Source organism: Lissotriton helveticus (genome assembly GCF_964261635.1).
Source record: "Lissotriton helveticus chromosome 1_1 unlocalized genomic scaffold, aLisHel1.1 SUPER_1_unloc_66, whole genome shotgun sequence".
In the NCBI taxonomy this organism is placed as follows: Eukaryota; Metazoa; Chordata; class Amphibia; order Caudata; family Salamandridae; genus Lissotriton; species Lissotriton helveticus.
The window spans coordinates 1,093,703-1,121,170 of NW_027611710.1; the positions used below are offsets into that span (position 1 = coordinate 1,093,703).

Sequence of the window (27,468 nt, forward strand, 5' to 3'; positions counted from 1 at the left end):
TGTGGCTCACCAGTCGCAGAACCAAAGTTCCTTTTACCCTTTGTATGTTTGGTGTAAGGGTAAGGATTGTAGTTCTGAAGACGAGGATTTATTTACATTAGCTATGGCACAACGGTGCTCATTAAATCCATTTTTATATTTAACAGTTTTACATATCACTCATGCACAACAGATAATGTTGAGGCGATTTACATAGAATTACAGAACAGTACACAATAAAAAGGAAACAATCTGAGATGGTCATTAACACAATAAAGTGGTGAATTATTAAGGTTTTCGTCAGAGTGAGTAGAGTGGGTGGAGGTGTTATATCCCGAGGCATATAGTCTCAAACTTGCGTAACTGGTTAAAACGGTTGTTGAACAAAAGTCATTTTCAAATCTTCTGGTTGTTCGCGTGTCAGCTTTGGAGTCTTCTTTCAGTGTCTTTTCTTTGATGGTTTGCAGAAGAAACCTTTTGCTATATCTTTCTTTTATGCAGTGTGTGCTTCCACTCTGGAATTACATGATGCTTTAGATCATGTGTGCTTTAGATGAACGTTATTCTGTCATGCTGAGGCAATTTGTCTTTCTGATAATATTTCAGATGAGGATGTTGTGATTGGTCTTTCTGGCATTATTTCTGATGCTGTGTGGACAGATATGACTTTGCTCTGGGTTATTGAAATGCAAAATTAGAGACTTCACTTACAGGTATAGTACTTTCCTCAGCTCTCGCAACACCGAGATTTTGGAAATTGTTTAAACTTAGAATGCTGGATGTCCTTCAGTTTTTCAAAATAATCCTTCCTATGGCACGAACATTCCATTGGCTGGTGCTAAATCTTGCTTTCTTCGTCCGTAATCACCTATAGTATTAAAATTAAATAGTTAATAGATATAAATATCCCCAAAAATAATTTACAAGCCATATCATTGCAGAATTGCAGAATTTTGAAAGTGTTGAGCTGTTTTTCAGACAGAGCAGAGTCTAGAATGGTAGCCTGAGAGTACTTGGATGTAGGAGTGAGGATTTGTAGAATTTTCAACATTTTATTAAGCTCAGAAAGGATATATGTACCCTATGGACTTGTATCATAGAATCCCAAAAGCAGGACTTAAAGTCATATGGACAGGCACCAAACAGATATTTAAAATAGAATACTATTAATTAAAATGTAATGTAGATTTCTAGGATGGGCGTTTCCCCCTGCCCTGAGTTACCACCTACTTGTATCTGGTATCCTGACTTTTGAGCTCTGGCCTCTGCCGCAAGCAAATCTATTGTGTGCTGCGATGACTATGCCTAGACCGATCCCTCAACTATGGTCCAGAGTATGAATCAAGGGCAATGAAATTAAGGAGTACTTTAATGTGTTCATTTTATTCCACCTGATTATCAGTTGTTAGGCTTTTCTGCACCTGGATTTACCGGGTGCAGAAAAACAGGACACCATTTTTTTCCAGACAGAAAAATTAGACTGAAAAGACCCACAAGACTCTGGGTGCAGCAGAAGCAGCCAAGACTTATGCTGTTTTTTTACTAACTGGGGGAAACATAATTCTTCCCTCTGTTAGAAAGTGCTTTCCTCTTCCCTCCCCTGCTTCACCCATCTCCCCCAACCAACCACATGCATATATCTACCACCTTCTTAAAACAAGTGGTAAATAAAAGCAGAAAAACACTATGTAATAGTGAATGGCATGTGGTTTGACAGGCAGAAGAATCTGTTCCTCGTGGCAACTCCCCAGTCCATGGCGTCAAACTTGTAACTGCATGTTACTGGGATAAATCTACCACAAAACAATTACATGAGATTTTTCTGCCACCTGTGCAACTTCTAACAAGGGACTATGAGAGATCTTGGACCGGTCCTGTGACCTGGAGGGTCACACCAAGTGTGCCCACATTTAAGGCAGAGGACTGTCATGGGTTTTACAGCTAGAGCGGTAGTGGAAAGCACCCTGTTGTAAGGATCAATAGCCTGATGAGTTCTTTGCATCATGGTCAGTGGAGTGGCTTTCTACTGAAAAACCCATGTAATGCTCCATTTCTATGCCTGTGCCCAGACTTTGCAATAACATCAAGAGCATGTTTAGGGTGTTGGTGTGCGTAGCATAAATGCAATGTGAGAGTGCGACAGAGTAAACTGCATCTCCTGCCTGCCAGTTGTGTATACAAGTGGAACCATCTATCCCTCTTTTATACCCCAGTTCAAAGTCCTCTGTTACCAAGGAATAATGTGCTCTACAAAGTACTCAGGTGCCTGCTGTGACACCAGGGATGGTGTCAGCCTGACAATTTATCTAAGTTGAAGGGACATCACCTGCCGGCTGAATTAATTAATGGAGAAGCTGTGCACCTGTCCTGAAGAGCCTAGAAGTCTGCCTAGAAGCCTGCCTGTCTAGTAAGAAAGGAGAGGGAGTTTGACTATCCAGCAGGAGGACAAGACTGTCCTGGAAAAAGCAAGGTCCGACACATCCTCGTTATCTGTAGGGCGGGCCAGAAAGCCATGCAGCAGGACCAGCTAGTCTGAGGGATGACCAGACTCTCCCAACAGTTCAAGGCAGAAAATAAAACTCTACGACAATATGATTGTTGAGACCCAGTAGGATGATTGTGTGCTGCCAACCGTCCCGTTCAAGGTTGCATTTGCCAAATTCCTAACACAACAGAGACTGAATCTACTGACTTCCTGGAGAGCCTGTGTTGGGCTTTTAGCAGCTGAATTTCTGACTACTCTGTGTCAGAGGCCCATGAGGGACTACAACTACTCCAGTGTCGAAAGCCCTGTCTGAGCTCACGCCTGTGGTCCAGCCGGCCACAATGTGGGCTCAATTGCTGATGGTCGGGTCTCCAGAGGGGGCTGCACTTACAGACAGGCCAGGTGTGACTGCTACCTTGGGACTGCTGATCTTCAGGCAACTGCAAAGAAAAGACAGAGTGGGTGCCCTACTGAACGCAGCACTACATCCAGGACAAAACCGCTCCACAAACGCATGCTGGTCGGTCACTGCTCTCTCGAGTCTTCGCGCGTGCCATTCAAGTGTCGGGAAACAGGAAAGAGACCCAGACAAGACTGACTCATCCTGTGAAAGGGTAAGACACTTACGACAGAGCATACAGGCATTGGGATGACTGGAGTGACAGAACTGCACCTATACTATAGTCATGATGCTTCTAAATGCCCCTAGAGGGGAAGAGGGTATCAGAACCGGATGCACCTGTCTGCAGCACATGGTAGTCTGGCATGCCTGCACTATCTTTTCACCCAACTGTCCATAAAGATGATTTTAGAGCCGCTACGCACATAGCAGGGGCAATCTCAGACCATTCGCTGGTGGAGTTGCAACTCGATGGTCCGGTTGTGGCCTTCATGCTACCCCCAAGGGTTGATCCGTGATATTTAAAAGACAAGACGTTCAAAGCTCGTATGAGAGATAGAGCAGAATTCTATTTTAAGGAGAATGGGCGGCCTGTTGAATCAGTTTGCGTGCTATAGGGTGAATTTAAGGCAGTGATTCGAGGCCAGACACAAGCCTTGATTGGGAGAATGTCGAAGGAACGTAAATTGAAGTGCGAGGCTCAGGACAAGGAATGTGCTTTCCTGGAGGTTCGCTTGGCAAGTGGGGAATCAGTTTCTCTCCCATTACACCATCAACTGAAGCAGCACACATTAAGAGCACTAATGGAAAATAGCGGGCACTAATGCGCTGGCTACCCAGCATTGTCTCTATGATGTCGGTGATAAAGCCAATGAGTTGCTTACATGGTTAGAGAGACAAGACAAAGGACGGAACTGGATCCTTGAGGACACAGACAACAAGGGGACGGAAATACTGGGAGAGACTTCCTGAAAGACCTGACCCTGCCAATGCTAACGAATGAGGACCGAGACGCACTAGACCAAGACCTGACAGTAGACTAAATAAATTAGACAATAGGAACCTTGGAAACAGGGCAAGCGACTGGACCTGATGAGCTCCCATTAGAATTATATAAAAGCATGATAGATAAAATCAGGGAGTACCTCCAGAGTATATGAAAATAAGGGTGTCTCCCGGAGGACCAAAGAACGTCTGAGGTGGCGGTCATCCAAAAAAGGACGAACCGGCAACTGAGTGTGGGTCTTATAGACTTATCTCCCCGCTTAATATTGTGATTAAGGTCCTTGCGAACGCCCTGGCGATCTGCCTGCGGACAGTAATTGCAACAGTGGTCAGCCTGATCAACTGGGATTTATACCACACCAAGGAACGCGCTTAAATCTCCGACACCTTAATGGAGTACCATATGCAATAGGGGATTCCTTTGCTGAACCAGTGGCGCTGCTCTTACGCTCTTGTATGTGGCCACTCTAGCGCGCATGCGTGTCAATAATACAGTCTACCGAGTCTTTGCCGTCCGACAGGGATGTTCCTTGTCTCCTATGCTCTTCACACTTGTTTGGGTTCACCACGACCTCTCATATGGGGTATTCCAGTTGATCAGGATATAATATCAACTGGAAGAAGTCCTTAATATTCCTGCTGGTGGCAGGGACCCTGCGGCTGTAGTCTAGGTGCACAGTTAGGGTGGCACTACATGGCTTTAAATATTTGGTTGTGTTCATTACAAGAGAGCACAGGCAGGAACATACTTCCGAAATTAGACCGTCTTCGCTGGGATGCCCCACACTTGCGGACGATCTCCTTACTGGGCCAGGTGGCCCTATTTGAAGTGATGACGCTCCAGGGTCTCCTGTACATTGTGCAAAAAATGCCCTTTAAGATCCCACCAGACATTTTTTTTCAAAAGGTAGTCTGAGAACTTCAGCTTCTGTTGTGGGATGGCGGCACGTCACGCTAAGTAAGGTGCAGAGGGGAGTTTATTAAGGTGGACTGGCGGTCAGGAGTATTCACAAGTATTACTGGGCCACGCAGCTGGTGGCAGTCAACAACTGGGTTTTTGCGGACTGTGAGGATCCTGCTTACCGGGTAGATAGATTGGCCATGGGCAAGAGAGGTTACCCCTCCCCGGTGCTGTATCGAAGAAAGTATGAGTGCACCCTACCTACTCATACCCAAACATTGGTAAGGGTGTGGAAAGAGGCTACCAAGTATTTAGGCTGGGAAGGTAAGCTGACTGAAATTAATCTAGTGTAAGATGGTGATCTCTTAAGTGCAGTGGGAGGATTGCAGGGCTTCATAAAATGGGGATTGATTAGCTTAGAACGGCCCGTCGATGTGTGGAGGGGACAGGCACTTGTGTCCTTCACGATCCTACAACAAAAGTATAAATTAGGCGACTAAACACAGTTCTGACATTTGCAGGTGGCCACGCTCTGCAAAGTCACATCCGGGAAGGGGGGCAGTTGCCTGATGCATCCCTACTGGAGGACCTGCTGCTAACTAATCCCGGACCGAAAAAGCAATCTCAACCATGTATAGGAAGTTGATCTGCAATTCTCTGGATCCCTTGGGGACGCAGAGAGCTGTGTGGGAGAGGGATCTAGGCAAGCTTTGCGATGGCGATTGGGTGGAGGCCATTCAGGATGCCAGGGAGGTGGCATTTAGAACTCATTTTTGTCTAATTTAACTGCAGATACTAATACTGCCAAATCAATTACCCTGTTTACATTAAAGGGCAGCTTGAACTCAGAATTCAACAACAGACTCAATTGAATAAATGACCAGCACACTGCTTATCTTCCCAAGACACAGGTACTTTGTAAAACTCTTTTTATTGAACTAGTGCTCAATCGATAGTGTTGACACCGAAAATACGGGGCACATTAGTGAGAGTGATCAGACCAAAAACACAAAGTCTGCAAATATAGAGTGAGTAACATAGCTTGGTTTGTCCTGACACTCCCTGGCCAAATCCCACTACATAAAACTAGATTGCCCTTTATTGAAGGCAGGTAGTCCTCCCAAGGTTCTGGAGGTCGCTGGGCTGCAAGTCAATAGTTCTCCACAGATCCTCACCAGCAGAGAAGGCCGCAGTGCCTGGCTCTTCTTAGGTCGCCAAGAACTGAAATTCAGGGTCTGGGGATGCCACCTAAAATCTTGATTTAAGGGTGTTACAAGGGAGTGACAGGTAGAGGCTAATTGGCCCCTTTCCTGGGGTGTCTATACCCTCTATCATGCCCACCTCCTGTGGGAAGGGGACACAGTCCTAGCCCTGATTGGATAAGTCCCATCATCTTCAAGATGGTGGGCACTACAAAGTGTACTTCACCTCGCCTCCAGCTCCTGAGGGGTGGAGTTGAAAGAGGGGGCGGGGGTTGCACCTCCTGTTCTATCTAAGGTTTCCCACCTGTCCTTGCGCCTAAAAGGGGTTGAGGACAGGAAGATCGCTTGCTCCCCCTAACAGGAGAGGCTGGGGTCGCATTACAAAGTGGAGAAGTGTGGCTCACTGGTTAGGAGCGGCAGACCCTGAAGCAGAGGTCGGCCCGGGACCAGGGTTCAATTTCCGACGCGGCAGGGTCTTGGGTCAATGTCCGCGGACTCGATAATTCTCGCTTAGGTGCCTACGCTAACCATGGGTCCCACTCTGCAACTCTGGGCAATAGCTTGCTTAATCTCCACAACGGCCCCAGCAACGCCGGGGATGCCTGGCTTCACCTTGGGGTGCCCTCTCACAGGGAAAGCCAGGACGGGTTCCCCAGCGGTATACAGCGCCAGGACGCCACGTAACGAGGTAACAGTGCGCTTTACAAGTATACTTACATTACATTACAAAGGCAGCAAGGCCTTTGAAAATCCCGGCCACAGATGGCTTTGCCTGACTAGGGGGAGGAGTGAGCACCTCCACCCAGGAAAGGCATTGTTATCAATCTCAAAGTGCACATGCACTCTCCCCATGAGGACAGAACACACTCTGGTGGTAGCAGGCTGGCTTAGGACAGTCGATGACCACACTAAGGATTGGTAGATTTTAGGGGACCCCTCTAAGGGGCACTCTGTGTGCAATTTTTAATAAATTGGACACTGCAATCGGCACAGGTTTATTATGCTGAGATCTTTGGTAGAAAATATCCCATATTTCAGTGAAACCTTCATGGAGCTGTGGAACTCGTAACGACAAAGGTGCAGCCAATGCACTTACTATAGAGCTTCCCTGGTCACTTGCAATATCCCGGAATCAACAAGGATATTGCTGGGGCATAGCTGCTCATGCAGCTGCGCCCTCACAGGAGATATCCCTAAAGCAGCCTGTAATATAAGGCCTGCTAGAGGGGTGTCTTACCTATATCTCAGACAGGCCCTAGGGGCATCGCATACAGGGATGTGTGCCATGTCGACTCTTCAGTTTTGTCTGCACCAAGACACGCAGGCTGCAGTGGCAGTATGTATGTATGTATGTGCTTGGTGAGGGGTCCATTAGGGTGGCATAATGTGTGCTGCAGCCTTTAGAGACCCTCTTAAACAACAAGGCCCTTGGTACCAGAGGTATCTTTTACAAGGGACTTATAAGTGAGCTAATGGGGTGACAATCGTGGAAACAACAGGTGCACTTAAGGGAAGGAGATCGGTCTATGGGGACCTGGTTGGCAGGGACCCTGTGCACTTCCAGTAAATACTATATTATCATTTTTTTCCAGGTAAAAAGTGAAGGCTAACCATGTCCAAAACAGGCCCTTTCCTACATTGAGACATATTTCCTAGGACATCGAAAACTCTACAGCAGGTCTTGCTCACAGTCCTTATACTGTGACTGCCACTACTGAACATTAGTCTTGAACTGTTAAAGCAGGGCCAGGATCTGGACAGGAGCCAATGAACAGGAGGGCAACTCACCAGATAATAGAAGTCTTCTGTCTTCACACGCACTCAGAGAGAACAATGCCATCCCATGTATTGCATGACAAAGAGCCCACAACCCTCAGTGAAACACTCACCTCTCAGATGGGATTCGTTAATAAGAATAAAATGAACAAAACGGGTTCCTGGGAACCCCACAGATACTCCGTTCCTACCAGTTCTATAAATGCTTGGGGTCCCGCAGGTAAACCTAACAGTGCTACAAAGGCGTAGGGGCCCTACAGGTAAACCTTTCCTAACCCAGTGCTACAAATGCTATGTGCTCACTGCAGCAGGACTGGGCGTTCTAGGGGCGCAATTAAGTTGCTTGGCATTCATCTACCCTTAGCAAAGCCATGTGATAAAGGCAGTCGATCAGGATGATTCTCCTCGATCAGAAGTAGCTATCACTATCGAAAAGATGAAGACCCTAGCATTCATCTACCCTTAGCCAAGCCACGTGATAAAGGCAGTAGATCAGGATGATTCTCCTCGATCAGAAGTAGCTCTCACTATTGAAAAGGTGGAGACCCTGGTATAAAACAAACGGAGACATGCGGTTCGGCTCTACCAGGACATGTAGAAAACTATTAATTTATGTATATGTAGGATTAGATTGCATTACAAGTTAATTCTTATGTCACTATTTTCCGCACACAACATACAACATAGATTCCTCACGTGCACCCTCTGATGAAGGGAGAACCCCCAAAATGAATTGGGCAGACTGAATTTGAATTTAATTGAGGAACAGTGGATTTTGAAAGTGATTCTATGAGAATAAATATGCTTAAACTGCAATACAGGTGGATTTGCTTCCAAGGGAAGGAGACATTGATGCACTTTTAAGGGAACAAGCTGTGGAGCAAGAGACACAGACCAGATCTAGTCTGGAGCTATATAAACAACTCTAGCCACACACATCTACCTTCTGGAACGCGATGAGTGGATTACATAAATACTACAATAATGAATGAAAAATACACGGCATGCATAGACAAGGTTTGCTGTGTAACATCTGGACTCCTGTAAACCTAAACAAACACCAGTAATCAGACACTAGGGACATCCCCTGAAGCTCCTAAGATTCTCCTTTTGTTTGGTATCTTGTTTTTGGGAGGTGGGTTTTTAGGATAAGCTATTTTTAGGTGTGTCTTCTTTTATTCCATGATGACACTGGTTTTAGCATTGTCATCTTTTATACTCTGCATACCAAGTTGCTGACTTTCTTTCACGCATCCCCTATTTCCCCGAACGGGAAACGTCTGGGGGTGGGGTGTGTCAGGTAGCCCCTGTGGTAGACGATGGGATAGAGGATAAGGAGTGCATTGCCATCCCTTCATATATTTCTCCCCTCCTATATTCACAGTCCCCTTTTACCAGCTGTCAGCTTTGCTGTCATCAAGAAGTGGAGAGGGGGGAATTGGCAGGTGGCCCCTTAAGCCGGAGCTGAGGAGGGACATCAGAGAATAAACGCTTGAAGAAGGCGGGGTGGAGAGCGCGTCAGGTTGGTCAGTAGTTGGTCCAGCTACACATGGCATGGGAACGCGAGGCGGAGAAACCAGCGGGGGAAGACCGGAAAGACAGAGAAGGACTAACAGCCTTACGAGAGAGAGTACCGGAGCCCAGGGGAGGTCACAGCTTGTCGGCGAGCAGAACACCCGAGCCTGGCGGAGGTGGGAAAGCCGAAACAGAAGACCAGACTTCACTGAAGGACGCGTCAACTCGCCACGGCCACGGAGAGATTTGGCTCATCCAGGTGTGTTGGTGTCTATGGGGCTTTTGGAAAGGGGTCTGAGTCAGAGAGGGACGGGAGGGGAGGCTGAGGGGTGAAAGGGATCCAACCTCTACCCCCCCCTTCACATTTATGCATAGCTATAATTTATCCCTCACATCCTCCCTTGACTAAACTATAAAGCAAAAACACTTACCTGAGTCTTTTCCTTCTGTCCGAGAGACGACGGCGGCCGAGGCTCACCTAAGGGACTGAAGTGGAAGACCCTGTGGAAAAAAAGAATAAAAAAGAGACAATCAATCACTGTGATTTCCTGTAATACTAATATGCATACCAAGAAATTATTCAATGCAGTGTGCTCCGTCTTGACCGACTCTTCTACAACGGGGAGCTACATACTTTCCCTACAGGGAATGGGAGACAGACACACAGAGACCAACAGACACACACAGACACACACACACGGGAAAGCATGGTAGAAAAACACTATATACAGTTTTTATATGCTTGCATATGTACATTGTTTTAGAAAGATGGTGGAACTATTTATTCTGTTCAATGTGCTTATTTTGCTTATTACTTTTATCTGCTTCTATTATCATTGCAGTTTGGGCTGGACTGTTTCCATGTGGCACAGGGTCTAGACTGATTTGCATATGACCAGGCCTAAACTGGGGTGGCATGGTGAGCAAAATAATGATGGATTTAACCCAGATCTCTTGACTGGGGGTGAATGTTTTGATTTGTTCTGCATTCCGTCCATCAATTGTGTGTCTTTTGCTCTATTATCATTGCAGCACATAAATTCTATACAAGAATTAAGATGGTTCAATTAATAATAAAAATGCTAATGATATGTTATTTTAATTTGATATCGCACAAGAATTACCTCTAAGCAGAAACTACTTTAAGGAGAAATTTAGGATTGGTACGTAGAACCACTCAATCTTTGTGAAGTTGAAAGAAAGGCTCTTGTATAGGTAATGCCTGAAGTTCCTCGACTCTCCTTAGTGACTTTATCGTTATGAGGAAAGCAACTTTCCATGAACGGACATTTGTGCATTGGTTCAAAAGGCGGGCCCATTAGCCTTGTAAGGACTATGTTTAAGTTCCACTCTGGAGCAGGAGGAATACTTGGCGGTATAACCCTTTTTAATCCTTCCATTTTTTTGTTTGAATATGTTTATTATATTTTGTCATTATACAACAGTACACATATGCAAGCATAGCAAGTAAGAGGCGCTGTTACTTAAGTCATGAAGTCCCAGAATATGTGGACCATCCCCCTCACACAGAAGTGTGGCGGTAAGGAGCAAACTATATCGGTGTACAGGTAGACCACATATCAAAGTGGGAGTGCAATAGCTGTTGTGTTACATTTACGTTCAGTAATGGCAGTGCCCAGTAGCGGCGTAAAAGAACTGCTGCTTTGTGTCTGCATACCTTAGACTCATTTCGTATAGCGCTCAAAGTATACCATGACCGGAGAAACAGAGCTAGCATTCACATTGGCAACATATTACACATTTCAAAATTGCATTAGAAAACTATTAACTATACAAAACAATTCCAGATATATAGGAAACCATAAACCAGGTGGTGTCTGTTAGCGGTCATGGGTGTGTGTGTGGAGCTGGAGGTGCGGAGAGGAGTGTAATTCAAGAGTGTCAGAACAACAGTACTGTAACATTCGTAGGAGTTTCCACCTGTGCAGCGGGGTGTGAGGGAAGCGCCGCGGAGAGGGGGGGGGCAGGGAGGGGGGAGAAAGAGGAGGGGGGGGAAGGCTGGAAGCAAGAGGAACATTGGGCGTGTCACAGGTGAATATGGCGTAAACACTCACTCAATACCATTCCGCAGACACTCTCGGTGGTAGGCCACCAGGACACCATCCCACTCCAGCGCAATAGGGTACATCCGGAGACCCGCCGTCTCCTCCCGGTGCAGTGCCACACTCTCAGCTCTCGCCCAAGCATCCAGTGAGCGACGCCACTGCACCGTTTGGGGGGGCAGACCATGTTTCCAACGACTGGTAATGAGACGTTTCGCCGTTATCAAGCCCAGATCCCAAAATCTCGCTTAAACTTTTGTCTGCTTCGTCCTTTTAAATAGCCCCAACAGGCAGGCTTCCCATGTGTGTGGTAAGGTACCTCCCGTCGCCCCCGCCAAGACAGTCGACACTGCGGTCCAATATGGCTGTAGCAGATTGCAGGACCAGAGGACATGTAGGAACTGTGCATCCACTAGTCCGCATTTAGGGCATCCTGTCGTAGTGAGCCCAAAGTAGCGATTAATTTTGTCCGGGGACAGGTACGCTCGATGGATCACATAGTACTGAATAATCTTGAAGCGTGCATTGCGTGGGACATATAGAGCTCCAGCCAGCACCCCCGTCCACTCCCTGTCTGTCCAGTCCCGGCCTCTATCAGCCACCCATTTGTCACGTAGTCGCTGAGGGGAGAATTGAGTGTGCGTGTGCAACGCTTGGGCTAACCAATGTACAAGGTGAGAGCCATGTCCCATCACATGTAAGTATTGTATGAGCAGGTGTATTGGTGGTTCCTCCGTCAGCGGTCCCCAGGCGTTCGTCAGTGTGTGTAGCAGCTTCGCATATGTCAGGAACTGTCCTGCCGGCAGTCCAGTGCTGACTGTCAGTGTCTCGAAAGGGAGCAACGCACCCTCCTCGAACAGGTCGCCCAAGCTCTCTAAATCTGCCGCTCCCCAGCTGTCCAGCAGAGGCGCCGCAAGCATCCCGGATCCCCAAGGCGTGCCCAGCAATGGTAGGTTAGGCGCGTATGGTTTCACCGCAGCAGTGAGTTTCAGGCTTCTCAAGAAGCACCTTCTCGCCACCTCAAGGTGGAGTTGGGTCTGAACAGGCGGCTTAGCCAGAGGATGAAACAACGCATGCACCTGCGGGACCGTCAGGATAGTCGTCATCGTGGCCGTATCACACAAGTTACGTCCACTCAGCCAGTAGGCTACCCATTGCAGCTGTGCAGCCAGGAAATACAACTCATGATTTGGAACCGACAGCCCACCACTATCTGTCGCGACATATAGGGTTTTTAAAGCTACCCTGGGACGACGTTTGTTCCAAATCAGTCGCCTGTGTATAGTCTCTAGCTCGCGAAAGGTGCGGACCGGCACATATACCGGCAGGTTTGCATAATAGTACAGTAACCGAGGCAAAACAACCGCTTTCGCCAGGGCAATACGGCTGGGCACAGTCAGCGGGAGAGTAACCCTTTTTAATCCTTCCATGAAGGCTTTAATCACTGGTACTGGTACTCTGAGAGAGATAGGTGTTGTCTATTTTGCAAGTATGCAGCTACGACTCCCAGGTGTAAACGAATGGATGTGTAAGTTAATCCCCATTGCTGTAAATACAACAGTTAACAAATGATGTTCTGCACAAACGCATCAAGATGATTGATATTGTTGTTGTTACAATAGGAAATAAAACGTTTCCATTTGCTGCATAACATGCTCTAGTAGTAGGCTTTCTAGCTTCCTTGAGTATATTCATACAGTCTGGTTGTGGTTGTAAATAACCAAACTCTATGACTTCAGGAGCCAAATCGCTAGGTTGAGTTCTCTGGGAATTGGATGTCTACTTTCTCCATGGCTCTGAGTGAGGAGACAAGGTGTGAGATGTAGCTTTTGATGTGGAACCACTGAGAGTGCTAAGGATGAGAGTACCAAGGTTGACGAGAACATGTGGGGGCTATTAGGATCAGTGTGAGGGACGTTTGTCTGAGCGTCCGAACTAGTAATGGAATTAGCAGGAGAGGCGGAAAAGCGTAAGCAAATATCCCTGACTAAATCGTCCATAGGCATTGCCTTCGGATGCTGGGTGTGGGAACCTGGATGCAGAGTTTGGGCATTTTGCGTTGTGCACTGTGGCAAACAGATCTATCTGTGGAAAACCTCTGTTTTGAACATAGGGAAGAAGAACTTGGGGAGGAAGTTTCCACTCGTGGACTTGCTGCCTGTGTCTGCTGAGCAGGTCTGGAATCTGATGGTCTACTCCTGGGAGGTGTTCTGCTAGGAGATAGATTTTCTGGCGAATCCCCCAATCCCAAATGCTTTGTGCAAGGACCGACAGCTGGAAAGAGTGAGTCCCTCCCTATTTCTGTAGGTAGTACATTGCTGTCATGTTGTCCGTGCAAACTAAGAGTCTTGCCTACAAGTTGGGTGAGAAAAGCTGAGTGCTATGAACACTGCTAGAAGTTCCAGGTAGTTGATGTGGAGACGTTTGTGTTTGTCCGACCGCAGCCCCTGGACTTTGTAATGTTGAAGATGGGCACCCCAACTGGTTACTGTGGAATCGGGTCTATGAAAGGCTGCCCTTTTGCTAAGTTTTGAGGGTTCCACAACTGCAGCGAGCGATGGTTTCAGTTGTCGACCAACACTAGGTCGGGGTCGCAAATAGCGAGGCTCATTAATATTAAAGAGCATCCCACAATCTGCGAGCCCATTGGGAATGCCAGCCCTACCAGGGATGGTGGCCTGCTGGGCTCAGCAGACCACTATGTCTGGGACTGCTTTTTAATGAAGCAGCTTTTTTTTTTCCTTTCTTTTTTTTAAATGCAGCCCGTTTTTCTTAAAGGAAAACGGGATGCATTTTTAAAAAAATGAAACGTTTTCGGTGTCGGTAGTAAGGTACAGGGGTCACTACTGACTGGAGTTACTTAGCAGGATAATAGGTCCCAGGGAGTCACTACTGACTGAAGCTGGTTAGTATGATCTCTAGTCCAAAGGTGCTACTAATGACTCAAGTTGGCTAGAATGATAACAGGTCCTAGGGGCCAGTACTAACAGGAGCTGGCTAGTAGGCTTACATACAGGCCCAAGGGGCCACTACTGACTGGAGCTGGCTAAAAGAATAACAGGCCCAAGGGTGGTGGGGGTGCGAGTGGCACCAGTGACCAGAGCTGGCTAGAAGCATTGACGACCTTCGGTATTGATTAAATGCAGGATTCCAGGTCACAGGAGGCACTGCTGAATACAGCTGGATAGCAGCAGTGGTGGCCTCTAGGAAGAAGGAATTGAGAAAGCATAACTGGATATACTGGTTTCTTTAATGCCGATAATTGTTTACACATCATACACATCACTGTCACAACGTGCATTGATATATTACATTACCAAATTACAATATTCTTCTATTAATTTGATGTGACTGTTCGGCTTAATATGCCTACAAAGTTACATGATTCTATTAGGGCCCAGAACCATTTCATTTAGTGATGTCCATCTGCACACTTTCCTGCATCTTGTAGTAAATTGAATATTGACAAACAGAAGTGTTATTTCCAGAAACAGTGAATTCTGCAGCTTGTCTGTGTATCTTTGATCTGCACCTTATGGACTCCTCACATTCCTCTCGAGAGAAGATCCTGCCTCCTACTCATTAGTGTTGTTTCAGTAACTGTTTCTATCACGTGTTCATGTTTCATTGACTTGTATTAGGAGAAAAGTGTAAAAAAATACATTGTGTAGCATTAGCATTATATACTCCAACTTGCTTTAGGGTGGATGCTCTCGTCCATTGCAAAGACAATTGTCACTTGTTAGTTTGCTTAGCCTTTTGCTATTTTTGCATTAAATGTATGATAGATGTGTTGGCCTCCCGGTGTGTTGTGTTTTATTTTACTTAGCACAAGAGACGCTGAGGAAAATGACAGTCCAGTATACACATTCTTCATATAAATCAACTCACAGTATACTGTTTTGGAGGTTCAGTCCTACAGACATTATCTCTAACTGAACGCAGGCACCCTAGGAGGCATGTGCTTTTCAAACCAGTTGCCCTCTGATGCGGCGTCCGTCCTCGTTATTGGATAAGTCAGTATGTCCTGAAGTTTAAGAGGGTTACCGTATCTAGTGCATCCTGTTAGACAGTGCTCAACTGTGGTAGTAAGATGGTACTAGGCACCTTATCACCTACGCACGGTGCAGGGCTTTGAGTTACAGAGCTCCTCACGCTGTGGTGAAGATTAGGTCACATTTACCCATTTTCCCATATTTGGTCCTGATGAAATGCCAACAGGTTGCTCCATGACTACACAAGGAATGAAAAAAGTTGACCTGAAGTATAGACCCCAGCTTACCAGCAGGTCCACAGGTGATCGACACTTTCACACAGTGATAGGGGCCATTAGTTCCTCAATTTCTCTGCCACTGTTTTTAATCTCAACATGGATCAGGATGATCACATTAACTATATTGCGCCAACTGGTCGATATAGGCTTTCACCAATCTCACATCTTATGACACAACATCCTCTGTCCTACTATGCTCATCCGGCATACTTAATAAAAGATCTCCGACAAAGTGCCTTCTGGTGCTGCCCGCCAGGCATTGTAGCGCCAGCCTGGTGAGGAGTATAGCCCAATAATGAAGCAAGTCACCATCAGGTGAGTGAACGAAACTTGGGAGAAGCCTGTTCCTGGGATCTAGCCGACGAATTGGATGACGGCCCCTTTAACTGGAAGACACACGAGTACGCAGCTCCACCCCCTGATGACGATGCAGGATTCCTAGTGGGTAAAAACGTGGAAGAAGATGTCCTGGCGTGTGACGTCACCGACCAAGGATCAAGAGTGGGAGAGCGGCCCGGAGGAGCAGAGAACGGAGCTTTTGGAGGCGAACCCGAGGACGACAGGAGTAAGCCAGGAGGCCACCGGATCCGTGAATCGCCATGCCACACTCCCGAGGGAGGAGTGTGGCTACAACAGGTATGGCAGCATTTGGCGGGCTGGGTAGGAAGACGGGGTTCTTCTAAACCGTAGCCGCATGTGTGCCAGAATATCTGCCCAACCTTTCTTTGTCTTCACCAAGTAAATATACCCCTCCTCACCAGTAATCACGCCTCTGCACCCTCGCCCGTTTAATAAAGTGTTTAGCACCTTAGCACGGGTGTCCCCTGCACTTGCCCGGTTCCCTGTGGGAGAGTCCAGATAGAGTACATATCCTGACGATCTGTACCTGTTTCTTTTCCCTGGCGGAGTCCAACGAGGAGTTAGGAAGAACGGAACATCTCCTGAAGTCTGCTTCTTAACCATCTGGAAACAAGACCATAACCAGGCGCCATCACGGACCCCAGAGCTTTTCAGAGGGACACCTTCACAACCCGCCATAAAAAGACGTTTTCCAAAATAAAACCTTACCTACCCCGAACTGGTCTTAGGTCTCTTCTTGATCCCACGCCACAGTCACACACTACAACATCTTTCCCTTTAAACCGAAGATAACAGCCTACAATAAAAATAACCAAAATGCGACAAAACTAGAAAATGCATTTCCAAAAGCTGCAAAAGAGAAACTGTTACTACAAATGCACAATATTAAACTTTGTTGGTACCTTAGTAATGTGCTTACTTCTGGGCTTCACTCTATCTGCAGCAATAACGCTCTGAAATGAGAAATTACTGCTGTGAGTCTCAGAGTCTTCAGTATTACTGGTCTCAGTTACGAAGACTGTGGTGTCGGAAGATAACTTTCTCTTATTTGGCTTCATAGATCCACCAGTCACGCCATCGCTATTAGCAGACAGGCCACTGTCAGCAGCATCATAACTTCAGGCAGACCAGTAAAGCGGCTCTCACCACTCACATTGGTTGAACAGACTCGTCTCTGCTACATACATCCACTCTGTTCTCAAATTTGCTTGGGGCTGTCAAAATGCAAAGAGCTGCAATATATTCGCCACACTTTCCTGACTACCTTGTTTTAAAAAGTTGTGACATTCAACCGTGATTCTTGGTTCATCTCCAAGCTGAATTTTTTTAGAGGATCTATTGCCACACAATACTATTCCCATATTCCAGTTTGTCCACAGGGTGCTTCAAGCCTGGTAGGTTATCACCTGCCTGTTTTACAGATAATGTCCGATAGTTTCTGTAATAAACTGAATTATTATCTACGGTAGATGAGGAACAATCACAACCGTTGTCAGAATGAACTTTCAAAGCCATTCAATTAACCTAGGATCAACCCCCTGGTACCTAAGCACAGAACAGGCAGGCTTAACTTAAGGTAATATGTCAAATATTTATGCAGAAACCAAAAAAGTAAAAGTCAAAATGCAAAACATTAAAAAACCCAAACCAAAATAGAAAAAAAAAAGTAAAATGTATTGAATAAAATGACATTAAAATGACAAAATCCAATAAGGGGAATGAGATATGAACTGTAACGCTGTAAGAATCACAAGGTGCCAATGTTATGTTATGTTAATTTCGATTTATATAGCGCCAAATCACCGACAGGTCTCTTAGCGCTTGCTTTGGGAACCCGTCCTGGCTTTCCCTGCGAGGTTACCCCTACTGGGCATCCCCAAGGTGAAGACCAGGCATCCCGCCGCGGGGGGGGCGTAGTGGAGATTAAGCAAGCTATTGCCCAGAGCTGCAGAGTGTGAACCCATGATTCGAGTAGGCACCGAGGCGAGAATTATCGAGTCCGTGGATATTTGGGCTCAAGACCCTGCCGCGTCGGGAATTGAACCCTGGTCCCGGGTCTGACCTCTGCATCAGGGTCTGCCTCCTCTAACCAGTGAGCCAGGCATGGATTAGTCTCTCTGGAGCGGACTGCCAAGTCTGAGTGAACTTGTTCTCCCAGTTCAGCAGGAAGTCACTATACCGGAGAAAGGGCTTTAAGTGGAATGAAAAACCTTGTGATGGCTCCCAGAGGGACGTGGTCGATGTAATGAAGGGCGTGGCTTAAAAACCCAAATTGAAAATCCATGCTCGGCATAGTGTGTCGCCCCACTGGTATTTTGCTGCTTCGCCATTGCATCCATATACAACAAGTAACATTACATCCACTACAAGCCAGGACTATTGGCTTTGTCAATGGTTGTTAGTTGCATAAGATAAATATGCAACAGCGATGGCTTCAAAGCTTGAGGGGGGCTGCTAAGGGTGAGACGGGGCTGCGAGAGGTGAGAGAACTGTAGCTGGTGTGAGAGCGGCGCTGCAAGGGTGTAATGGGTGCTGCGAGGGTGTGATGGGTGCTGCGAGGGTGTGATGGGCGCTGCGAGGGTGTGATGGCCGCTGCGAGGGTGTGATGGGCGCTGCGAGGATGTGAGAGGTGCTGCGAGGATGTGAGAGGCGCTGCGAGGGTGTGATGGGCGCTGCGAGGATGTGAGAGGCGCTGCGAGGATGTGAGAGGCGCTGTGGGGTGGTGAGAGGACGCTGTGAGGGGTGCTGCTGGGGATGAGAGTGGCGCTACTAAGGGTGAGAGGGGCTCTGCTAGAGGTGAGAAAGAACTCCAGGTGATATGAAAGCTGCACTGCTTGAGCGAGAGAGGGCCTGGTGGGGGTAACAGATGGGCTGAAGAGGGAGCGAAAGGGCACTGTAGTAGACAAGCAGTAATTCGGGAGTTAGAAGGGTAACACAGGGTTCGGGGACGGGGGCTGCAGGGGGTAAGGGATGCCCTGCAAGGGGGGAGAGTGTGATAAGTGTGTAAACGGGCGCTCCTCTGGTGTGAGATTGGATGCCCCACGGAGGGAGGCCGGGCAGCGCGTCACTTGTTGAAGGTGTAACTCAGGGAGTGATCGGAGGTGCGCGTCTGGTAGTGAGCCGTCACAGTGAGATCTTGAAAGGAGTGAGTTTGTATGGGGGGGAAGTCCCTGTCTACTGGGACTGTGTGTGCACACGTGTGGAGGTGTGAATAGGGCGCACACTGCAAGAAGTCACTGTGGGGAGAGTGGATGCGTGCACGGGTGATAGTGAGTGTATGGAATCACCGTGTGAATGTTGCATCCGTGCAGGTGGTGAGGAAGCAAGGAGAGGGTGAACCAGTGTGTGTAATGACTGTCTGCTGGAGGGTTGTGTGCAGCGATGAAGGGCTATTCGTTAAAGGTGTGTGCAGCGTGATTGTGAGGGTACTGTGAGTGCAGGTAGTGTCTGAGAACAACTGTCTGCCAGCAGTGCGTGATACGTCACTGATGCCCTGAAAATGCGCTGGCCGTACATATATCGCTGTGACACCCCTCATGGAAAGTGCGTGCAAGGCGCGTGTCTTCAGAGAAATGTGTGCACCGGGAACCATTGTGCAGACGTTATATCAGAGGGAGTGTGTCAGTGAGATTGTGCATAGAGAGGCTTCTTGCAGAAAGTCACTACAACAAAGTGTGTGTAGGGGGAGTTCGTGTATGGGGGTCACCAGCTAGGAAGTCACCACAGCCGATTAGGAAGTCACTGCAAGAAAAGTGTGTGCAAAGGGGGTCACCAGCTAGGTAGCCACTAGCCACTGCAGGGAGAGTGCGTGCAGGGTGAGTGAGTGCATGGTGAATACCAGCTAGGAAGTCACCGCAAGGAAAGTGTGTGCAAGGCAAGCGCGTGCATGGGGGGTCACTGGCTAGGAAGTTATTGCGACAAAAGTGTGTGCAGGGTGAAGGCATGCATGGGGGTTACCAGCTAGGAAGTCGCTTTAAGGAAAGTGTGTGCAGAATGAGTGCATGCATGGGGGGGTTACTGGCTTGAAAGTTATGTGGCCTACACTGTCATCCACTCGAAAGGGTGTTCTGTTCTGTATTATTATATGTGTGGTATACGAGGCTCCGAGTAGGATTGCATGCCATGAGTCAGCAGGGGGCAGTTATTCCGCAGCTGTTTACTCCTGTCGCTCATGAGTATTCTAAGTTATGGGTAATCCACACGCACAGGGGTGTAATCACTCAGAAAAACACAGCAGGCCGTACACGATGAATACCACTTTCATTTGAAAAGTCCCAAAGACAGCTCTGTGATCAAGAACAGAGAATGGTGTATGTGTGCGTGCTTACGTGCGTGTGTGGGGATTGCCCTAGAGTAAAATGTCAATGTCTGTGTTCCCTCACAGATTTTCTGTAATTTTCGCCAAACTGCGCTTAAGTGGACAATACTGCGTCCATCACCACCACATCCACCACCTCCATCACAACCACCACGTCCACAACCACCACCATGTCCATCACCACCACATCCATCACCACGTCCACCCCCACCATGTCTACCACCACCGCGTTTAGGAAGGGCCTCAAAACTTGGCTCTTTACCCTGTAGGTAGCAGTTTCTCTTTTTAGCTAGGTCTTCTGTTTATCTTTTCTGTTCTGTTTTTGCCTGTTATGTTGTGATTTCAGTTACAATAAAGCGCCGGGACACTCTATGAGTAGCCGTGCGCTATACAAGATTCAAATAACATAAGATAACATAACATAACACGTCCACCAGCACAACCACCACCCTTCACCTCCACCACCACCATGTCCACCACCACCACACCCACCACCACTACCACCACCACCACGTCCACCACCACCATGTCCAACACGTCCACCACCACCATGTCCACCACCATCACCACGTCCACCAACACCACGTCCAACACCACCACATCCACCACCACCACATCCATGTCCTCCAACACCACCACTACCATGTCCACCACCAATACCACCACATCCACCACCACCATGTCCACCACAACCACCACATCACCACCACCACGTCCACCACCACTACGTCCACCACCATCATGTCCACCACCACTACGTCCACCACCATGTCCACCACCACCAAGTCCACCACCACACCCACCTCCACCAGCACCACGTCCGCCATCACCACACCCACCACCACCACGTCCACCACCACTACCACCACCACCACCACCATCACCACATCCACCACCACCATGTCCACCACCACCACATCCATCACCACCACGTCCATCACCACCATGTCCAAAACCACCATGTCCACGTCCACCACCACACCCACCACCACCACGTCCACTACCACATCCACCACCACCACATCCACCACCACTACGTCCACCACCATGTCCACCACCACCATGTCCACCACCACCACATACACCTCTACCACGTCCACCACCACCACATCCACCACAACTACGTCCACCACCACCATGTCCACCACGTCCACCACAACTACCACCACCACCACGGCCACCACCACTACATCCATGTCCTCAACCACCACATCCACCACTACCATGTCCACCACCAAATCCACCACCACCATGTCCACCACCACCACCACATCCACCACCACCACGTCCACCACCACTATGTCCACCACCATAATGTCCACCAACATGTCCACCACCACCACCACGTCCACCACCACAACAACTTCCACCACCACCACATCCACCATCACCACACCCACCACCACCATGTCCACCACCACATCCATCACATCCATCACCACCACATCCATGTCCTCCACCACCACCTCCACCACTACCATGTCCACCACCAACATCACCACATCCACCACCCCAACCACCACCACATCCACCACTACGTCCACCACCATGTCCACCACCACCACGTCCGCCACCACACCAACCTCCATCACCACCACGTCCACCATCACCATAACCACCACCACCACGTCCAGCACCACTACCACCACATCCACCACTACCATGTCCACCACCTCCACATCCATCACCACCACGTCCATCACCACCATGTCCAAAACCACCATGTCCACGTCCACCACCACCAAACCCACCACCACCACGTCACCACCACATCCACCACTACTACGTCCACCACCACCACCACCACGTCCACCACCACCACATCCACCTCCACCACCACCACGTCCACCATCACCACCATCACGTCCACCACCACCATGTCTACCACATACACCACATCTACCACCACCACCACGTCCACCACCACCACATCCATGTCCTCCACCACCACATCCACCACTACCATGTCCACAACCACCACCACCACATCCACCACCACCTCCACCACCACCACGTCCACCACAGTCATGTCCACCACCACTACGTCCACCACCACGTCCACCACCACACCCACCTCCACCACCACATCCACCATCACCACACCTATCACCACCACATCCACCACCACCATCACCACATCCACCACCACCACATCCATCACCACCACGTCCATCATCACCATGTCCAAACCCTCCATGTCCACGTCCACCACCACCACACCAACCACCACGTCCATCACCACATCCACCACCACCACCACATCCACCACCACCACTATGTCCACCACCACCACGTGCACCACCACTACCACATCCACCTCCACCACCACGTCCACCTCCACCACTACCACGTCCACCACCACCATGTCCACCACGTCCACCACATCTACCACCACCACCACGTCCACCACCACCATGTCCACCACCACCATGTCCACCACCATCACCACGTCCACCACCATCACATCCACCAACACCACATCCACCACCTCGTCCACCACCACCATGTCCACCACCACCACGTCCATCACCACCACCACATCCACCACCACCATGTCCACCACCACCTCGTACACCACCACCACGTTCACCACCACCATGTCCACCACCACCACCACGACACCCACTTTCACCACCACCAAGTCCACCAGCACCACACCCACCACCACCACGTCCACCACCACTACCACCACCACCACATCCACCACCACCACCTCCACTACCACCAGCACGTCCATCACTACCACATCCACCACCACCACCTCCACTACTACCACATCCACCACCACCACGTCCACCACCATCACGTCCACCACCACCACGTCCACCACTACCACGTCCACCACCACCATGTCCACCACCACCACCACGTCCACCATCACTACGTCCACCACCACTACGTCCACCAACACCGCGTCCACCACCACCACGTCCACCACCACCACATCTGCCACCACCACCACCATGTCCACCACATCCACCACCACATCCACCACAATGTCCACCACCATGTCCACCACCACCACGTCCACCACAACCACTAACAACACCATGTCCACCACCACGTCCACCACTACCTCCACCACCATGTCCACCACCATAACATCCACCACCATAACATCCACCACCACCACCACCACGTCCACAACCACCACCTCCACCACCACCTCCATCACCACCACGTCCACCACCACCACCACGTTCACCACGAGGCCACCACCAAGTCTACCACCACCACGTCCACCACATCCACGTCCACCACCATGTCCACCACCACGTCCACCATCACGTCCACCGCCACATCTACCACCACCATGTCCACCACCACCACGTCCACCAGCGCACCCACCACCACTGTGTCCAACACCACCGCGTCCATCACCACCTCGTCAATCACCACCACGTCCACCACCACCACGTCTACCACCACCATGTCCACCACAATGTCCACCACCACCCCCACCACCAGCATATCCACCACCACCACGTCCACCACCACTAAGTCTACCACCACCACCATGTCCACCACCACCACGTCCACCACCACCACCATGTCCACCACCACCGCATCCACCGCCTTAATTTCCTATGCAATGAATAACGTTAACAGATTTTTCAGTGGCCCATCTGCAGAAAAGTCCTCTTCCTGTTGGAAATTAAGAGAAACTTAACCCCTCACCCAAACAATAAATTTACAAATAAAAATGGACTGAATGAGAGCCGTGGCCTGCGGCCTTGGTGCTACAGTAATATTACACCTGGCCAAGAAACCAAGCGCGTAGAAGCCCTGAGAGCACGGCCGCCGCGCCGCAGATGCACGCACCGCGGCGGCCATCTGTGGGTTCTGCCCCGGTAGCTCGCATGGTTTAATGTAACAGGCCATTGGCTTTGAATAGATCCCACGGGCTTCCCAGGGGCGGGATACACTTACAGGGGCAGATTTAATCTTCCATGAAAAATCCGTGGGATGCCAGTGGAGCATGGGACAAAGAGTCGCAAGTGGTTTATAGCCGCTGCCAAAAGGACCACTGGACATAACTTCTCCAAACAGTATATGTCCATCTTCACCATTGACCTAGTAATGCACACCAGAACCGGAGTCCTCAAGGACAACCGTGGCAATCAAACCACACACACAGGTATCTGGGTAATCCATAGGATTGCTTCTGTTGTGGGATGGGAAGGGGGAATTCCATAAATCTAATGCCATTTGAATTAATTAAATTGGGGACTTTACTATAAGGACAATAGTACTTCAAGGAAGAAAGCGGCCACTGAGGCATTTATGCCACACACATGTTTATTTGTTGACAGGAAAATACACTATGCAAAATGTTTCAGTAACAGATAGCTTTTGGTTAAACCTGGGCAGAATCATTCAAATTCAAACTTTGTTGACAACGAATTAGAAATTTATGGTTGTGTGTACAGCGCCCTGGGCCATAAGGGCCCACACAAAAGCTTCAAATTTAAGTTTTCTAATGTTACTAAAAAGACCATGAGACTGAAGATAACAAGCATTTGCAATGCAACAGGTAGCACATTTACACGAGTTTAAGCTATTGGGATTGTAAATGACAAAGCATTTTATTTATGTTTTGAAACCCAAAACATAAATAAAAGGCATTGTCATTTACAATGCCAATAGCTCAAACTTGCGTAAATGTGAGACCAATTGCATTGCAAATGCTTGTTCCAGTTTGTTGTGTGTCCAAACACCCATTTGGTAGCAAGTAGCAGGTATACCCCAACTGCCTGGTTTTTAGTAAACATCAAATGAATCGCTAGTGGGCTGCCAACTATCAGGATCGCACTGAGATAGAGAATATTTACGGGCACCAAAATAAAAATGCTCACCATTAGCGAATAGCTGAAGAAGTGGCATCTATAAGCTAACTGTAATGCACAGCTATCATGCAAAAGGGAAATAATAATAGACTACTGCATAGAATATCTGTGCAATGCAGTAAAAAAAGTACATAGATATGCAAGTCATATTCAGAGAGGACTATATTCATTCTGTATCATGTATTACAATATTTTGGCTTTCTCCCACTGGAAACTTGCTCTGCCCAATAAAAGTTAATGTTAACATGTTCCCCCACGTTTCATTAAAACTACCCACATTGTTGTACCAAAATACATTTAAGCTTTCTTTATTCATGTACATGAGCGTATACGCTGCTCATTTGTGTGCTTATATTACGTGAATCGCGGTTCATTACCATTACAGAGAGGCATAATAGATTTGCTATGTCCCTCTCTGTGACATTACTGCACACTGCCTATGCTAATTTGCAAACCCTGCCCCTCTAAAACCTATTTTTTGCTTTGTTTAGGGCTCGTGCCCCCTATACTTTTCATGTTTGTACTTGCGGTTTGCTGTTTTCAGTATCTGTATGGACTTAAATATACAAAAGTGATGTTATTACAATCCTTAAAATAGCAAATGTGTCACAAATTGTGGCTTACGTGAGGACGGAGGGACAAGAGACTGATTAGTTAAGTGGTGAATAAATACACCAGCCTCGTCACACTCACACTTCCTTGAAGACTTGACGAGCCTGTCTGCTCTGACACTTCTGGAAAGTTAGGGAAGGATTAGCAGAATGAGCAGCTTTTACTCCCATGGGACCACCAAGAGCAAAGGAGATACAGCGGCCCCGGCTCAACTGCGACCCCTTTTTGAAGAACATGGAAATACACATGTAGCTGGGGTGGTCGCCGGGAGGATCTAGATCAGTGATACTCAAAGTACGGACCGGGGGCCGCATAAAGCCCTCCAGGTCTTTACATGCGGACCCCTGGGCAGCAGTAGTTCTGGGCTGCCGTTTACAAGACTCAGAACTAACATGAAAAAGAAACGTATATATACAGCAAACACTTATTTAAAGGTTAATTGCAGTTAGGAAAAGGAAGTAACTAGGCCTTTAAGTTTAGGAACACCTTCATTCTTAAAGGCAGCCACTAGATATACATGCTTTGTTTCCCTCCCCCTACTTTACACCCCGCTGGCATTAGTGCGGTCTTCGGTCACACCATAGACCAAACGTTGCGGCCCCCAGGAAAATGTTTGTGAGTAACCGTGATCTAGATCAACAAAATGCGGGAGTAGTTAGACACGAGGACGAAACAGAAGCATGCATCTCTAAAAGGCTCAAACAGGAACCAATAAAAACAAGCATTGGCATAGCCAATAGGTCGCGCCTTTGGGACCTTATACGTGTTTAGTCTTGCAACAGTTGACGTTGTTGCACCAAGGGTATTGTGCTGGATATCTAAACACGTATAAGGTCCCAGAGGCGAGACCTACTGGCGATGCCAATGCTTGTTTACCTGATGGGCATTGGCTGACCGCTGCCTGGTCACTGAGGCCCTAGTGAGGTTGAGTCATATTTGGGGAGTTTTAGCCTCATCAGATGATGCTGTGCAGGCCCAGCCCAGGTGCAATGAGGCGCAGTCGGTGCTGACTGGGAGTGCGTTCTTTCACTTTCGATTGACGGGGCGGCCCCCCTTCACTCTCCCAGGTACAATGAGGCGCGGTCGGTACTGGCTGGGAGTGTGTTCTTTCACTTTCGATTGGCGGGGCGGCCCCCCTTCACTCTCCCAGGTACAATGAGGCGCAGTCGGTGCTGGCTGGGAGTGTGTTCTTTCACTTTCGATTGGCGGGGCTGCCCCCCCCCTTCACTCTGGGGAAAGACACAAACGGGATTCAAGTCGATCTTCTCATCACACAGACTTTTCAGGTGAAAAAAATGTCACCGTTTGCTGAGGCCTTCAAAAGAGCGACCCAACTCCAGCAGTGAGGGCCAATGAGCATTGTTGAGACAAAATAATCATCGATCGTTGCAACAACAACAACAAGATGAACCCCGGACAGCAGGCTCGAGACCCTCCAGCACCAGGCAGTATTTGTATCTCCTGACCTCACCTGGTCCTGTGCTCCCTGCTGGGGTCGGGCCTCCTCCTGCTGAGCCGGAGGCCAGGACTGAACCATGAGCGCGGGGTAACTCCACCAAGGAGCCCCTCGGTTCGGCTCCTCTGTGGGGAAAGTGTCTCTCCTCTGCGCAGGCGCTGTGAGCGGGGAGTGTCTCTCCTCTGCGCAGGCGCAGTGAGGCTGCGCGGCCTCTGTCCAGGGCAGTTCACAGGCTGCACTCCTAGCAAGGCCCTAACTCGGCGATAGAAAGTAGTA

At 48.5% G+C, this 27,468-nt stretch overlaps 1 long non-coding RNA gene across 1 annotated transcript; it reads right to left on the reverse strand.

Moving 5' to 3' along the window:
• Positions 1–27,346, reverse strand: LOC144806356 (uncharacterized). Its single transcript, XR_013605776.1, has 4 exons — positions 27,208–27,346; positions 16,862–16,912; positions 9,695–9,764; positions 1–847 (listed from the first exon to the last, which is right to left on the reverse strand). It is a non-coding gene; the product is annotated as an uncharacterized LOC144806356 (long non-coding RNA).
• Between the last annotated feature and the right edge of the window lie 122 nt (positions 27,347–27,468).